General features: G+C 25.1%; 1 protein-coding gene across 1 annotated transcript in view; it reads right to left on the bottom strand.

Annotated features, from left to right (window-relative positions):
• Positions 1-13,644, bottom strand: part of LOC129962363 (homeobox protein OTX1 A-like) — a 56,849-nt gene extending 43,205 nt beyond the window's left edge. The window contains exon 1 of the mRNA XM_056076113.1: positions 13,560-13,644. The gene's annotated coding sequence lies outside the window, so the exon portion shown is untranslated. The remainder of the gene's footprint in view (positions 1-13,559) is intronic.
• Positions 13,645-16,813: the final 3,169 nt, after the last annotated feature.

Genomic DNA, 16,813 nt, shown 5'->3' with positions numbered 1-16,813 from the left:
GTAATGAAATTAAAATTAGTTTTTATGCCATTCTTCTTCTCTCTAGCATGTTTCTGCTAATATGATAGATGAAAGTTTTATTGTTGTAATGAAATTAAAATTAATTTTGATGTTTGACCAAATCTCCATCTAGCGAGCTTCTAATAATATGATAGATAAAAGTATACATTCATTTGAGTATTTATTTAAATTAGTTAATAATAGTTAAAATATAATATTAAATAAATATAATTATTTTAAAATATTATATATAATAATATTAAAAATAGTTTTATCACTTTCACTTACATTAATGTGATAATATTTTTAGAATAGCATTTTTTCTATTGATTGCATGTTCTAAAAGTCATTCAGAGAACGCACCGTTAATCAAATCATTCAAAGACAAGGTCAGACAAGGAAGCCTGAAGCATTAGTATGCTACTATGTTTTAGACATATTGAAATTTCCTTTTTTTTAATTGCATACATAAAAACATCAAATATAATCTGGATTATAACTCAGTACAACTGCATTGAATATGACATTTTTAAATAATTTTCTTCAAAACAAATTTCATCTGAATAATTTCTGCCATTATTAATTTTTCTTATATTCTTTTTGCAATATTTAATCTAGCAACTTTAGCTGAAATATATATGAAAAAAATATTTAATTTTGAGGATTTTCACATAAGAATTTTTGGAAATTAGTATAATTTGTCATTATTTTGCTAATTTATTTCAACTAAAATTTCTAGGTATCAAACATAATGTCCAAAAATAATGCTTAATTTAGTTAATTAATATTTTTCTACAGAAAGGCTACTTTGAAATGAATGTTTTTCTTTTTTGAACGGAGATCAAGTGAAACTGACAAGTGAATATTTTTCTACAGATTTACATAATAAATCAGTAACTAGACATTTAACATCTTGTATAATTAAAATTTAATTCAATCCGGTACACATATGAACCGATTTAATCCAGTGGTTTTAGAGACTCTTGATGGCAATGCACAATTAGGTGCTATATTACATGAATAGTTATTTGACTATTTAATTTAGAGACGATAATCCATTCAATAAATGAAAAGAATAGATTTAAGGGTGCTAAAACAAGGTTATACGTCTATTACAAATATTTCCTAATAAATTTAACGAAGCATATTTTATGCTTATTTAAGAATACTAAATCATATAAAATTTAAAAAAAAATACAATTTAAAATCTCTCTAAGAAAAACAAATGATGAATCAGAAATGATTATTCAGTTTTGTTAGAATTTCATAATATAAATTTAAAATTTAAAAAAAAATATTTCTTCACATGAGCAGTATGACATTTCAATATATGAAAGGAATTTTATCTCAAGAATTAATAATATCCAGATTAAAGCTTTATTAAAAAATTGTGTTAAAGTGAATTTTATTAATAAATAAAATTTTATTAATAAATAAAATATTTCCTAATAAATTTAACGAAGCATATTTTATGCTTATTTAAGAATACTAAATCATATAAAATTTAAAAAAAAATACAATTTAAAATCTCTCTAAGAAAAACAAATGATGAATCAGAAATGATTATTCAGTTTTGTTAGAATTTCATAATATAAATTTAAAATTTAAAAAAAAATATTTCTTCACATGAGCAGTATGACATTTCAATATATGAAAGGAATTTTATCTCAAGAATTAATAATATCCAGATTAAAGCTTTATTAAAAAACTGTGTTAAAGTGAATTTTATTAATAAATAAAATTTTATTAATAAATAAAATATTTCCTAATAAATTTAACGAAGCATATTTTATGCTTATTTAAGAATACTAAATCATATAAAATTTAAAAAAAAATACAATTTAAAATCTCTCTAAGAAAAACAAATGATGAATCAGAAATGATTATTCAGTTTTGTTAGAATTTCATAATATAAATTTAAAATTTAAAAAAAAATATTTCTTCACATGAGCAGTATGACATTTCAATATATGAAAGGAATTTTATCTCAAGAATTAATAATATCCAGATTAAAGCTTTATTAAAAAATTGTGTTAAAGTGAATTTTATTAATAAATAAAATTTTATTAATAAATAAAATATTTCCTAATAAATTTAACGAAGCATATTTTATGCTTATTTAAGAATACTAAATCATATAAAATTTAAAAAAAAATACAATTTAAAATCTCTCTAAGAAAAACAAATGATGAATCAGAAATGATTATTCAGTTTTGTTAGAATTTCATAATATAAATTTAAAATTTTAAAAAAAATATTTCTTCACATGAGCAGTATGACATTTCAATATATGAAAGGAATTTTATCTCAAGAATTAATAATATCCAGATTAAAGCTTTATTAAAAAATTGTGTTAAAGTGAATTTTATTAATAAATAAAATTTTATTAATAAATAAAATATTTCCTAATAAATTTAACGAAGCATATTTTATGCTTATTTAAGAATACTAAATCATATAAAATTTTAAAAAAAATACAATTTAAAATCTCTCTAAGAAAAACAAATGATGAATCAGAAATGATTATTCAGTTTTGTTAGAATTTCATAATATAAATTTAAAATTTAAAAAAAAAATATTTCTTCACATGAGCAGTATGACATTTCAATATATGAAAGGAATTTTATCTCAAGAATTAATAATATCCAGATTAAAGCTTTATTAAAAAATTGTGTTAAAGTGAATTTTATTAATAAATAAAATTTTATTAATAAATAAAATATTTCCTAATAAATTTAACGAAGCATATTTTATGCTTATTTAAGAATACTAAATCATATAAAATTTAAAAAAAAATACAATTTAAAATCTCTCTAAGAAAAACAAATGATGAATCAGAAATGATTATTCAGTTTTGTTAGAATTTCATAATATAAATTTAAAATTTAAAAAAAAATATTTCTTCACATGAGCAGTATGACATTTCAATATATGAAAGGAATTTTATCTCAAGAATTAATAATATCCAGATTAAAGCTTTATTAAAAAATTGTGTTAAAGTGAATTTTATTAATAAATAAAATTTTCTTTAATATTCTTATAATTCTCATTAGCTGAATTTTAATTTTAATTTTTAAATTATATATTGCGTATCTGATGTCAAATGTTTGATTCATAAAAATTTGTAGAATTCAAATTTTAAAGTAACACTTCAAAATTTAAAATGATATTTTTTTTTCAGATAAAATTGTAAAACCCTCAGTCACATGCATTTTCATCTTGATATTTGGTTTTGTTTTGAAATCATTAAAATTTCAGGACAATTCTGAAAATAAGATAGTTAAATTTAAATAATTTGTCTTCATGGAAGAATAATTTAAGAGTACAGCAAATATTTTTCCGATGTGAGAATTATTTCCTTTCCCGTCTTTAATAAAAGTGGCAAGAGTAGTTAATCCCAAAAGATTTGTGGCATAAATACGGAATAATTAAATTAAGAATATGAATATTTCATCGGAATTTTAAGTCACAAGAATTTTGATTAAGTAAAAGTTTATTTTTGTCTTTTCAAATTTCAAAGCTGAAAACATATTTCTTTTTCAGAATTTTATAAGAACCTCATATGTATTCAAAAATATGTTTTGAATGCATGTGATATTTGCCTTTTAATATACATACAAGCGGAGATAACTGCATCGTCTGATAAAATATTCCTAGAATGAAAAGAATCAATTATAAAATAGTTGAATTAATTTACTCTTTTACAAGCGTTCCTGAAAAAATAAAATAATATTAATATCTCATATTTTATAGATCTTAATTGTGTAATATTAATGAGAGAGCAAAAAATAACATAAATGGATGTGAATAGGGTTAAGTATAATTAGATTAATATAAATTCATTCTCTATACAAAGTATCTGCATTTATTAAACTTGAAACATTATCTTTTGCGCGCATCACATTAAGATAATTTTTCTTTCTGAGAAAGGTATTTGGCGTTATCAACTATAAAAGTTAGAACATGAATTAATGGCAGTTTTTTGAAAAGAACAACGATAATCAACAAAATTTTAACTGTAAACAAATGGATCATTTCGAAGAATTACCTATGATGTAAAATATTTTATAAATAGAAAGAAGTATACTTAAACATAATGAAAACATAAATATATTTGTTTTTTATTAACAAAACTAAAAGTGTTACGATGCTATAATCTACAAATTCATAAATGCAAGTCAGTGGAATCATAAAAAAAACTATAAATAAATATTTTTATTTTAATATAGTCAACATAAAAATTGAGAAAAATATTGAATATCATAATATGACTCAAAAATATGAAATGTGAATGTCGATATAAAAACATTTTATAACTGAATTAGAGTCCAGATAAAAATAAAGCTGAATTAAATGATGTTTAATGTTTACGGATATTGTTATAAAATTATTTATAAGTTTATAACGAAAAGAGTTTTATGTAATAAAGTATATTTAGAGAGAAATATAAAAACACACACACACACAAAAACTGTTTATAAGCTTAGCGTTTAAACAAAAATATTCTCATCCTAATAATTTTGAAATCGAGACCCTTTTATATAAAATATTATAATGCCTTTAATCATATTGTAATCTGAGATCTTTTTTACTATTGAAAATATAAGTCGAAATAAAATATTTTAAACTATTAAATCTAATTTTCTCCATAAATTATTTATAATTTTTAAAAAAATGATGCAAATATTAACTATGCATTTCAAATTTAAATTTGAAATCAAATGCATGAATTGTTTATTAAAGCTGTAATTCTCTTCATTTAAAAGGAATATCAACACTATAGATAAAAAAATTTCTATATATAGAAACAGGATTTTTAATAAATAAAAATTTTAAGGAAACCTTCAATAAAATTTTTTTTATACTTCAAAGTAGCTGAAACCTTTTAAATCTTCAATTAAACCTTTTTCATTTCCTTAAAAAAATCTGTGCCTTAATTTGGATACAAATGCATCATCTGCACAGAATATTGAAACACTTTTCATACTTGAAAGAGTGAAAAAAGAGCATCTAATTAAGAGTCAAACCTCAAACCCAATCGAGACAGAAAAAAATTGTACTGAGTAACATGCATACATAGAATCATTCATTTTAGTATTACAAGAGCTATAGATTTCATATTTATGTACAAGTTTTTACTGTACGTTTTTACTTAGTATTTTTTATTCTTTTATTTTTTTATAGAATATCCTGGGTTACCAGTTATGGACCAGCTAATATGTATTTGCCCGTGTGAAAAGCACACACACTTAGAACAAGTAATATATGTTAAAGAACACCGAATAATATTAATAACTAGAAAATTATCTTAAAAATCAACGAGAAAAATCATAATATTTTATTTGTTAAGGTTTAATTAAATTATTTACTTATTATATTATTAATCTAAACGTTATAATGAAAATAAATAGGAACATTTAAATTATAATGTCATAATAAAAGCGAAAAACTAGTTTTTTGTTGAAGGACAGCAAGATTTATTTAAAGTATGCCTTAGCAGATATATAGTATCGAAGGTAAATAAAGAGTAAACTACTTAATTAATTAATACGAAACCTTTCCTGGAGTTTTGATTAAATTTCATAGAAAATCTATAGCGTAGATTGAATGTGGACATATTAGTTATGCAGAAGGTAGGAAGCTTTCGCTTTCCTATAAAAGAAATGAATCAATCGGAGGGATGGGCAGTTGAGCCAGAGAGAATCAGTGTAATATGCTCTTACCGGCCGAGTTAGAGAGGTTTGTCATAAGTATACCTTTCAGCTTTTTGTTCTACATCAACATGGATTCATATGGAAAATCCATTCAGTAGTTTCAATTTTCATAGCATATGAAAAAAACACCGCATTTTAATTTTGTATATATAAGTTTTTTTAGAGCAGGATTTAGTTTGTTAATGTATAGCATATGTCTAACGCCTTCTTTGCATTAATAATATTTGGAGTTCCAAGCATGTCCAATTTGTGGATGTTATGAATTTTAGGGCAAATCGCCATCTAAACATGATTCAAAATAATATCTTAAAAGGGCCTCGGACAAAAGCTTCAATAAGCAAGCTGTTAATAAAATAAATAATCAAATAAACTCCATGCTTGTATCTGGAAACTGCAAATCCTTCCAAATTGAAAAACATTTCTGTCCTTATTGAAATGAAAATGACTTATGCAGCAATAAATAGTCATTTTGATTATATCTGTTTGAACGCTTTCATTTTTTTCTTATTTGATTGCTTGAATTCGTAAAACAACAACAATTTCTTAAAATTATAATCTCATTCTTATACCCTGTATATGATTCCTTACAGAGAGCGTGGGAAGAGCATGCTGTAATTTTAAAACATGATCTTTCAATGAGAATGACACTCACATTTGCACTGATCCACTCACTCAATTTCTAGGTTAAATCATTATTTATGATGGCATTCTTAATGTATACCTACCTTATATCTCCGGTGTAAGAGATTATCTGACTCTGAAACTGGGGTTCAATAACTATGTTACCAAAACCTATGTAAATGGAACCAGGAAAAAAAAATCTTCTTTTGTTTTATTAAAGTTTTAATTTACTTTTTTGCTAAAATAAAATTATTTGAAGTATTCACTAAAAATGGCTAGTGTAATGAGTTAATAACAATAACTAATTTAGAAAAGAGAAATTTAATAAAAATTTTTATTAACAAAATTACTCTCGTGCTTAAATCTTAATTTGAGAATCAGTAATAATATTTGAGCACTCTCCTCGAATTTGTTTTCTTTTATATTTGCATTCTAACTTATTCTTTTTTCCGAGATAGTTTTTAAATTTTTTTTTCATTAGTAATTGCAACGTACCTTTATCAAAATTATTAGCTAAAGAATAATTCATTTATGCTCAAATATTCTAATTGAATAATTATTTATAAGAAATATTCATGTAAATACTTAAGAATTTTGTGGATTTAAGAATTATGTTATTAATAAAAGAAATCATTTGCATGAATGTATATAATACACAATTTTAATTTATAATAATTAATTTTAATAATGATGAATGGAATAATATATACGAAAAAATTTCTCATCCAGTTTCAATCTACATTTTTATTATTTTGGATCGTTTTTCTTTGCTGCATTAGGGAAGAATTATTACATTTTCATTTTATAAGCCCTAAGGTTAAGTTACACTTTCAATAAGTCCTGAAAACGACATAAATTATAATTATGTAAATAAAGAATTTTAGATATCCCCAAATTTTATTCGTGATGGCATCATTTAACTGTTTCTGACGGAAAAGACATTAAAAAGATGACAATTACTTATTCCAAAAAGACTCATAATGCACATTTGCAATTCTCTTCGTTTATTTATTTGAATAGATAATTCCTACAGGAAGGGGTTAATGCAGTACAGCTTTAGATTTGTTTTTATCTTTCTAAAATGAATTACAATTAGTATTAAAAAATAGAGATTAAGTCCCAAGAATTGAATTATTCATAAGCGATTAGAGCACCTCTCAAATAAAATTAGTTTTGAATATTTAGTCACTTTCCTATAATGAAACTTGCCACTAATTCCATCTAAATACTTTACATTATTTACCATGGCATGATCTTTAGCTTAAAAGAATGACGCGACTTTAATGAAGCAGCAACATATACGCCAACTAATTAAATTTGACATGAGTGGTTGTTGGTGTATAAAAGTAATTATTTATATGGTTTATTAATTAATACATTCTGATTTCTTCCGCTTGATAAGTTTTTATTTAATTTATCTCAAACGTTTCATGTTAAGTGAAAGCTATATTCTTTATGTGCAAATAATTAATGAGTAATTGAAAAATAATTTTGTATTTTTCCTCTTTTATTCAATCTATTTGCATTTATATTTTAAAGCAGCTCTCTTTATAAAAATATAAGAAAAGTTATTTTCTTTCGAATTGTTCTTATTGAATTTCGTGGGGAAAAATCGAAAAAAAGTGACTCAAGGAAGAAGATTTTTTTTGTAGAGGCGCAGTTATAACATTTTAAAAAAAAGTTAGAAACAAAAAAATACTCAAAATTTCAAATTCCACTGAAAAGTATTTCCTTAGCTCTTTTTAAGTATTATATTACATTGGGGAACATAGCTCATTTCATCCTTTTAATTTCAAATTTTTCTTTGTTTTTTGAATTTTTTCTTTTGTGTTTGTTGTGTGTATATTCTTCAAGTGTTTGTTGATTTTTTTTCCTTTGTTAAAATGTTACTTATGATTTAAGTTTATTTTGTCTCATTCGAAGCCAAAGCTAAAGAATGTGCAAATCTTTTAGCTAAAGAATGTGCAAATTTAGTTTCTACATTATTTTTTGCCAGAAACCAGTACCTTGTGCTCGTCAAGTAAATTATTTTTAATGGCCTCGATTCGCTTGACGAATTTACAGCTGTACTTTGTATTCAGTTAAAAAAAAAGAAAAAAAAACAATATAAAGAATTTCGTTTTCAACGAACGTCCTACGTATAAAATGTACTGTTCATTAAAAAATTTTATTGCGGTATTGTCACATTTTAAATGCTGCATACATTTTGATTGTTAAAGTTACTTACTTATTTATTAGCTGCATACATTTTGATTATTAAAGTTACTTACTTATTTATTAAAATTATTATTTTTTAAAGTGCAAAAATATTTTTAATTAGTACTGTTATTAATTTTTTTATTTATTGTTTATTTATTAACTGTTATTTATTGTTAAATAATAAAAATAATTCTTTATTTCGATATTTAGGTTAAAATTTATAATTTATCTTGTTGGCCCCATTTAAAGATCTTAATTTTCTTAATTCTTCCTGGATGAGGTGAATTTTTATGTGGTCTTATCTGTCTCGAGTTAGCAAAGTTTTTCTGCAACAAAAACTAAATAATCTTACAAAAAGATCCACCAATATAGTACAAAGATGGAATCAAGAGTTTAAATCCTCACTCTTAAATCTTTCATAATTTCATTAAAAGAAGTGTCTTAAAGTGACAACCATTGTTGTATACTCGGAATAGCAATAATAAATTTTATTATCCTAACAATCCGGGCATGCATTTTCATATTTAACTCTTCTTCCATATTGTACCATAATTTTGATTTTAAATAATTGCTTTCCATTTCCTTAATATTTATTGAATTCATGAATCTGAAAAATTTTGTACTTTTGAATTATTATTTTCAAACAGCATTATTTTAAACCTTTCATCTTAGAAAAATGTGTGAGAAAATTTTAAACAAAAACTGAGAGGTATATAGAAAATGCATATACGAAAATTTGAAGGGATAAAATAAACAGCAGGTGATGTCAAATGGGTCAAATTAAGTTAGTTCTTTTCAAATTTTTTAAAGTTATGCGACCATACTTCTCCTAATGATTCTATCGGATAAATTTTGTATGAGAGATACATCTGGTTTGACTCAAGATTTTCAGTATTCATTGGAATTTGCTTATCACGTAATTACATATTTCAAATATAGAAAAACTAGAAATCGCATTGAGTGAAGATTGAGTTGCTGGAGAAATGGACGCGTCCTTCATCATACTCTTTATGTACTCTGAGTATTTATTATTTTTTCCCCTCGAGCACTCTTCCTTACGTACGCTTTCGTTTTGCATTCTTTACGTTTGCATACACCATGTCGGCTCTTGAAATATTTGTTTGTAACATTTTTACACATCCAATCCCCCCCCCCCAAATCATTACTATTATTTGCAATAATTCGTGAAGCCCATTCGTCATAAAGAAGTGAGTTATACATCTGCATTGCCTTTATTGGTATTATTTGCTGTTTATAGATGTTGCGGAGCAGTCTTTGTAAATATTACGAAAAAATCCTATTTCATTAAAAATTAAATTAAAGTTATTTTCTACGATCTGGTTTAAAATAATGAAATTAATGAAGGTTTCCTTCAAATCTGAACAAATTCTCATTTTAAGAATTAATACAGTAATTTATTTAGTTTTTATTCGTACTGTTTTTTGACAAAAAAAGCAATTCTTCTCGTAGATTGATTCTAGTAATAATTGGGAAAATTTAGCTATGTCACAAGTTCACAATCCATGTCATTATGCTTGCGTTTCCATTTAAAAATAAAAGCTGTCAAAGCTATTAAGGCAACATATTCTTTTATTTATTTAAAACTTATAAGGTAAAAAATACTCTTAACACTAATAAGAAAAGAGTTCCTGTAAGACATTTGAGGTTCGATTTTCATAAAAATTATCGAAATATTTTTATTAAATTAATAAAAGATCTAATTTGAAATTTTACCATCAATTTTATGAGATTTGTTGGAGAAACTAAATTGAAAATTGTATAATAAATTCATTCTTTGATTAAGTGATGGGAAAAGGTATTTTTTAAATAGTAAGTGCACCAATATAAACGACAGCCAAATTTATTTATCATAGTTTTTTTCTTCCTTCGATATGATAATAGTAGTTAATCGTTTGATAAAGCGGCTTATCGAAATACTATGAAGTTTCATTTTCAAATACAGGGACTATACGACAATCTTTTGCATTCTTTGAGGACATATTTTATTTTATGTACTTTGTGCACCGAAAAAAATTCCATTCATTTTCAGAATATTTGTTTCCCCATTACATCGCAATGAATTGTAATATATTACTTTTTTCAATTGATATGATATTAAATTATTTTGCGCTCAATATACGTTTTTGCAAAGTGGTATTCAATGATTTCAATCTTATTGCTGTTTATCCGCATTATATGCTACATTCTTACAAAGAAAGCAATAAGAATATGCTATATTTTCTCATTTTTTTTTAATTTGAAATAACACGATTTTTTATGAGTAGATTTTTCAATGTAACAAGGAAGAAAAATTTTAATGTTAACTTTCTTTTTTTTAATACCAAATGAACAGATCATGACGTTATTTTTCCTTTTATTTGTACACTAATATGAAGCTTTTTTTTTTAATATAAGAGGACAACATCCAAAATTTCTGTTTTAAACTAAATGCTAAATAATTATTGCAATCCATACTCTTTTTAAAAAATTTATATTATTCTTTTTTAAATTAAATTCTTTTTATGTAGAATTTTTCTCTTTTCCAAACTTTATACGTTATCTCATGAACCTAAAAGATACAAGAATAAGATATTCCATTCAAACTGCCATATCAATGGTGAATAAATTATTAATATGTACCAACTGCTGCGTTTAGAAACACCGTGTTCAAATAAATAGTACGCCTTTCTGTTCTAGTGTTACTAGCCTACTCCTTTGCACTTCATACGTGACGTTTGTATCGGGGTGTCACGTGCCCGACGTCTGCCTCACGCGCCCAGAAGCCCTATGTAATTCTTCCCCCTCTCCATCTCATTTTCCCTGTGATTTGTTACGTGATTAGTAATTACCCACTTCCCTCTGAAAATCTCTTTCCATGTTTTTTCGTAGCCATCCCCTTTTGTATTCCATTCAACTTCCTCCCCCCATCTGATGACAGAATAATGATTATTCCCTACACCCGCCTAGGTTCCCATAGGGATTCACTCGAATGTGTTATTTTATTGTGCGTTCAGACCCATTAATCAAATATTGGAATCGACGATGAAGGTAAAAAAATATGGGGGGTAAATAATGAAAATGTTATGAGAAGTATGTTAAGACCATGCTATGTGTGATTAACTATTTTTTATCATTTGTTTTATTAAATGACGTTTAATAAAAATAAATAAATAATTGTATATTTATGTTTTGAATGTTAAATAGGGAAAAACAAAATGTCTTTAATTATACAAGAAAGAGAGTTTACTAAATATTATATAGCTCTTTCTCTTATGAAACCAATACAGTTTTTAAGCGCTAGTTCCTTTCATGTTATTTGATACAAGCCAAGTAACCTTTCACTTAAATAAGAATAGGATATATAATGATGAAAACATTAAAAAATATTTGGTAATTATTTAATGACTCTTTTAAACTGTATTCTTAACTTTTAAATTAAATAAGAATAGGACAGGTAATGAAAAAAACATTAAAAAATATTTAATAATCTTTTAATTTCTATTTTAAACTATATTATTATATTTTTAATTAATACTATTTAGGTTATTAGATGAAAGAATGGAAAAGAAAAGCGGAATGAAATCAGAGGAGAAAGAAACTTTCAGAAAAAACTGCAATAATTTTAAGTTGAGGTAATTGGCCTGAATATTAAATGAAAGTAGAAATGATAAAATGCAAATTGTTCCTTTTTATCTTACTTGTAATAATTATCACTTTGCATACTAAATCAATTTGAAAAATGTAGTAAAATCTTGCCTGTCCTTTATGATGATCCCTTATTTATAATGAAAGACAATAACTTTGAAGGAATAAACTAAAGAATTTTTTTATTTAGACAATTTCGTATTATTTTTCTTTTTCAAAATAATCTTTTTTAGTGTTAGATCATGATAGTTATGACAGCATCTTCGAATTGTCATTTTTTTTAATTTTTACATTTTACATAATAATAAGAATAACATAGCTCCCAGATTGTTAAATAATCGTTTTAGATATTTTTTGTTATCTTATCGCTTTAGGTATCTCATACAACTGAAATATACTTTCTTAAAGACTGTTATATTTAGAAGGAAATAAAAAAGTTTTCTTTTTCTTTTTTTTTCATTATTAACTTATTTACGATGACGATTTCTATGTATTGCACTAATTTACGTATGCAGATCCACATCCACAAACTCTCAATTTATAAGTTTTATAAATATAATAATCAGCAATAAATTGTTCACTGTTTTGAATAATAAAAATTATATATTATTTATTATTATAGTGACAATTTGTACTATACTGTTTTCTCTTTAGGATTTCTTACTATATAAATCAAAAAGAAATTTTCTTTTAAAAATCTCATTTGCGCATAGATCCGAAAAGAGCTATAATAATCTAAGAAAAAACAATAAAACAAATTTAACATTAAATTTAAACAATGAAAGAAACTTATTCATAATGTAATATAAATTTTTAAAAAATTAATATTCCTTTCAATTGCAATGAATAACAATGGAAAAATTCTTGATTTTCATGCATGAGCAAACAAATAAATACATTTTAGTTTGATTTTGCGTGAAATATTCTCTTCTCTCCTCAACTAAACGTTAATTTTCACTACAAAGAAAATTTTGTAATGGAACCTAAACTTGAACATGAGTAATTTAAATAGGCTAATAAATTTTTTTTAAATATAAATATCAATTATTGACACACTAAAGGAATTATTAAAAGAACTTAAGAAAAGTTTAAAAAATATTCTAGCTATCCAAAGTTAGAGTTGTAAAATAAAAAAAGATATTCTTGTCTGAACATACCAGAGAAGACATTAAACAAATATAACTATATTAGTCCTTACATATTTGTTTCTGTAATGTAACTGAAAAAAAATTATGCACAATAATTCGTCAAAGTAAACTGTTTGATATTATCTTGCTCATTTAGAATTGGATATCCTCACTCTGAGAATTATATGCAAAAAAATTTTCTGATTTTTGAATAAATAAAAAGAGTTAAAGATAAGTAGTAAAAAAAACTTACTATTATTTAGTGAAAATGTTGCAGCATATATGCAGGCGATAGCATCTGAACAGCACAACGCATCTGTACTCTCTCTATAACCTCATACCAAAGTTTATCTTTTAAAGAAAGAATTCCTCCGATTACAAAAAAGAAAGAAAAGAATGTCTAAAAGTAGCCGATGCAGTGAAAACAAAAATAAATCGCTTCCGATGTTGCGCTCGAAAAGCGCTTTCAATTGTGACGCGATTTTTCCGCCATTCAACAACTCTCTTTACCAGAGGGCGGATTTTGTCAATATCGGCAAGTAACGTCACAGAATTTGGATCGTCTCATTGGATGCGCAAGATGGGTGGTTTCACTTATTGAAACGCCCATGATCAAAGGAAGATAAAAGTCAAACTGCATTTCATAAACACTTCCCTTATGTGTGAAGTTGATGGTATTTCGAGCAATTTGAAGAAAATTAGATCTAATTCAACTCCGGTTGTTGGCTTTGGGGAAAGTTTAATTGCTCTCGCTATTTAGAGATTTTTAATCCGTTTTCCCACTTTCCGAGGAAATGAATCTTAATTAAATTTTATTCGAAGTTATGGATGGGAGGCACTTGAAGTCACATTGGAGAAAAATTTATTTCGCACGGAGCGTTAATTTTTCTCTTATCCGTTTTATGAGGTTATTTTAAAGCCGGAAAATTTCCATTAAATGCGCTTTCATTGGAATACCTTTGTTGATTTCTGAATTAATTTTAATCAGGAGAGATTAATTGTGGAAGTGTTCCATTAATTATGTGTTAATTAAATTCTAACTCAATAGAGAAAGATGCACTTTTGAAAGCAATTAAATTTTACATATGAATAATAAATCACTAAGGTCATTTTTTGAAATAAAAAATTATTTCTTTTTTAAAACAAATATTTTAAACGATCTATGTTTTTATGAATAAATGTGCCAGAAGAAATTAGTTTAAGGTATTCTAACAGGGACCATCAAAAGAAAATAAAGGTCATTTTTAGTTATTAAAACAAAGTATATATTTATTTCAGTTATTGTAATTGATTTCTGAAAAGCAGATAAATTGGATTAGTGTAAAAAAGTGCATTTTTCTTCATTACAATTCAGATATATAAAGTAAATTAAATTCAGTGCAACTACTTTTGAATTTAATATTTCATGAAAATAGCACAGCATTTATTTCTTTGAGCAATAAAAGTTATATGTCCATTATGTTTAATATTATAAGCCTTCTAACGTTTCGAATTTATACTAGAGCTTAAAATCTCGTGTTTTTTTTTATTGGAATAGGCTGTATAAAAATTAGAAATGATTTCTGGAGTATGGGAGAGGAGGAATCTTATTTCACACTATTAAAAGTTTTTGAATCTGCGTATAAATCATTTTGCACAAGCAATAATATCAAACAAATTTATATTCATTTAGAATTAACATTCTAAAAATATTAAAAATGAGAAAAGCTTCACCCTTTAATTTATCGTGTATTATTTGAATAAATTGGAAGTTTTATAGAATAAGGAAATATTTATTTTTAAAGGAAAGAGAGATTTATAATTTCTTTTTAGGTGAATTAACTGTTTTCAATGACAACTGATTTTAAAATCTCGTGTTTTTTGTATTAGAATAGGCTGTATAAAAATTAGAAATGATTTCTGGAGTATGGAAGATGAGGAATCTTATTTCACACTATTAAAAGTTTTTGAATCTGCGTATAAATCATTTTGCACAAGCAATAATACCAAACAAATTTATATTCATTTAGAGTTAACATTCTAAAAATATTAAAATAAGGAAATCTTTACCCTTTAATTTATCGTGTATTATTAGAATAATTGAAAGATTTATGGAATAAGGAAATATTTATTTTTAAAAGAAAGAGAAATTTGTGATTGCTTTTGAATTAACTGTTTTCAACGACAACTGATAGTTGTTTTTTTTACTTGTAACGTACAATTGCAAAGTAACACGTTATACAAGCAGTGTGAGCTAGTTTAGAAAGTGTTGATTCAGAACTAGTTTAATTTTAGATACAGCAATACGGTGGACTTGGGTACAACATGAGAGATATATTCCACGCCATGGGAAATCGTTTTTATTTGCGATATGCATTATCGTTGGTAAAGTATGTAGATTCAAACATACTTTTAATTTGTAACTGCGCATATTTCTATTGAATTGTTAATGTTTTTTGAAAAAAAAAAAAAAAAATCCCAGCATTTACATTAAAAAGAAAAATTGAAATCGGGGTAAATACTATGGTTATCTTACGTTTACTCCAAAACTTTTTATCGTATGATATGAGAAATAATTGCATTCTTTTACGATAAAAGAATTCACATTATATGGGAACACATAATAGGGAAATTCACTGTAAGTGTAATGAAAGTGAAAATGTTTGATATCTTATTTTCACACAGAAACGTTGATGCACGTCATTCAATACAAACAATCAACCCGAAGTGTGTGAATACTTTTATTTGTTATTATTATTACAAGGAATTCTTGATCGTCTGTGATCGAAATATCAAAAAAATCACAAATGAAAAAAAATTGTTTGAACTTATAAAAAAATACTTTTTTTTTCCGTAGCTAGTAAACCAACAAACTTCTGGACACAGAAATTTTTTTATGCTTATGCTTTTTTTATTATTACATAAATTTGCCTTTTATTCTGTTATATAAAATAACGAACGTAGATCTTCTACTATAAGTATATTCTTTGAAAGTATTTTTACTCTGATTTGTGTACTTTTATGCCAATCGTGGATTATTTATTGCAACTTCATTCAGGCGGTTGCCGCGCTTTCTGATTCCATGGATAGCTGGGAAGATGTATTTGAATGCCTGATTTCATTATTTTGTCCTGTCATTTATTTCATACTCTATGTTTTCGCATTGTTAAAAATGTTACACAACTCTAGCTCCATAACTACTTTTAAACTACTTTTTAAAAAAACTTATTTCGATACGTTTTCCCCCCAAATTGTAAGTAAATAATTACCCTACGATAAAAATAAGTTGAGTTATTATGGATGAAGAGATGGTGCATATGTTTGTTATGACATATCAAAAAAAAAAAAAAAAGAATTTGCAACCCACGGTTGCCTTACCACTTCCCTAGTGTACGCCTGCAAATCAAAACATTGTGACGAAAATTTTATTCAGTTTTTGTTTTCGTTTTGTGTAACAATGGGCCCAATATGCCCCGTTTTCATCTGAAAGTTCTAAAACAGCTCCATCTAAATGGTGCTGTTGTCTCG

Source organism: Argiope bruennichi, chromosome 1, assembly GCF_947563725.1.
Source record: "Argiope bruennichi chromosome 1, qqArgBrue1.1, whole genome shotgun sequence".
Lineage (NCBI taxonomy): Eukaryota > Metazoa > Arthropoda > Arachnida > Araneae > Araneidae > Argiope > Argiope bruennichi.
This window is presented reverse-complemented; position numbering and strand designations above follow the sequence as displayed.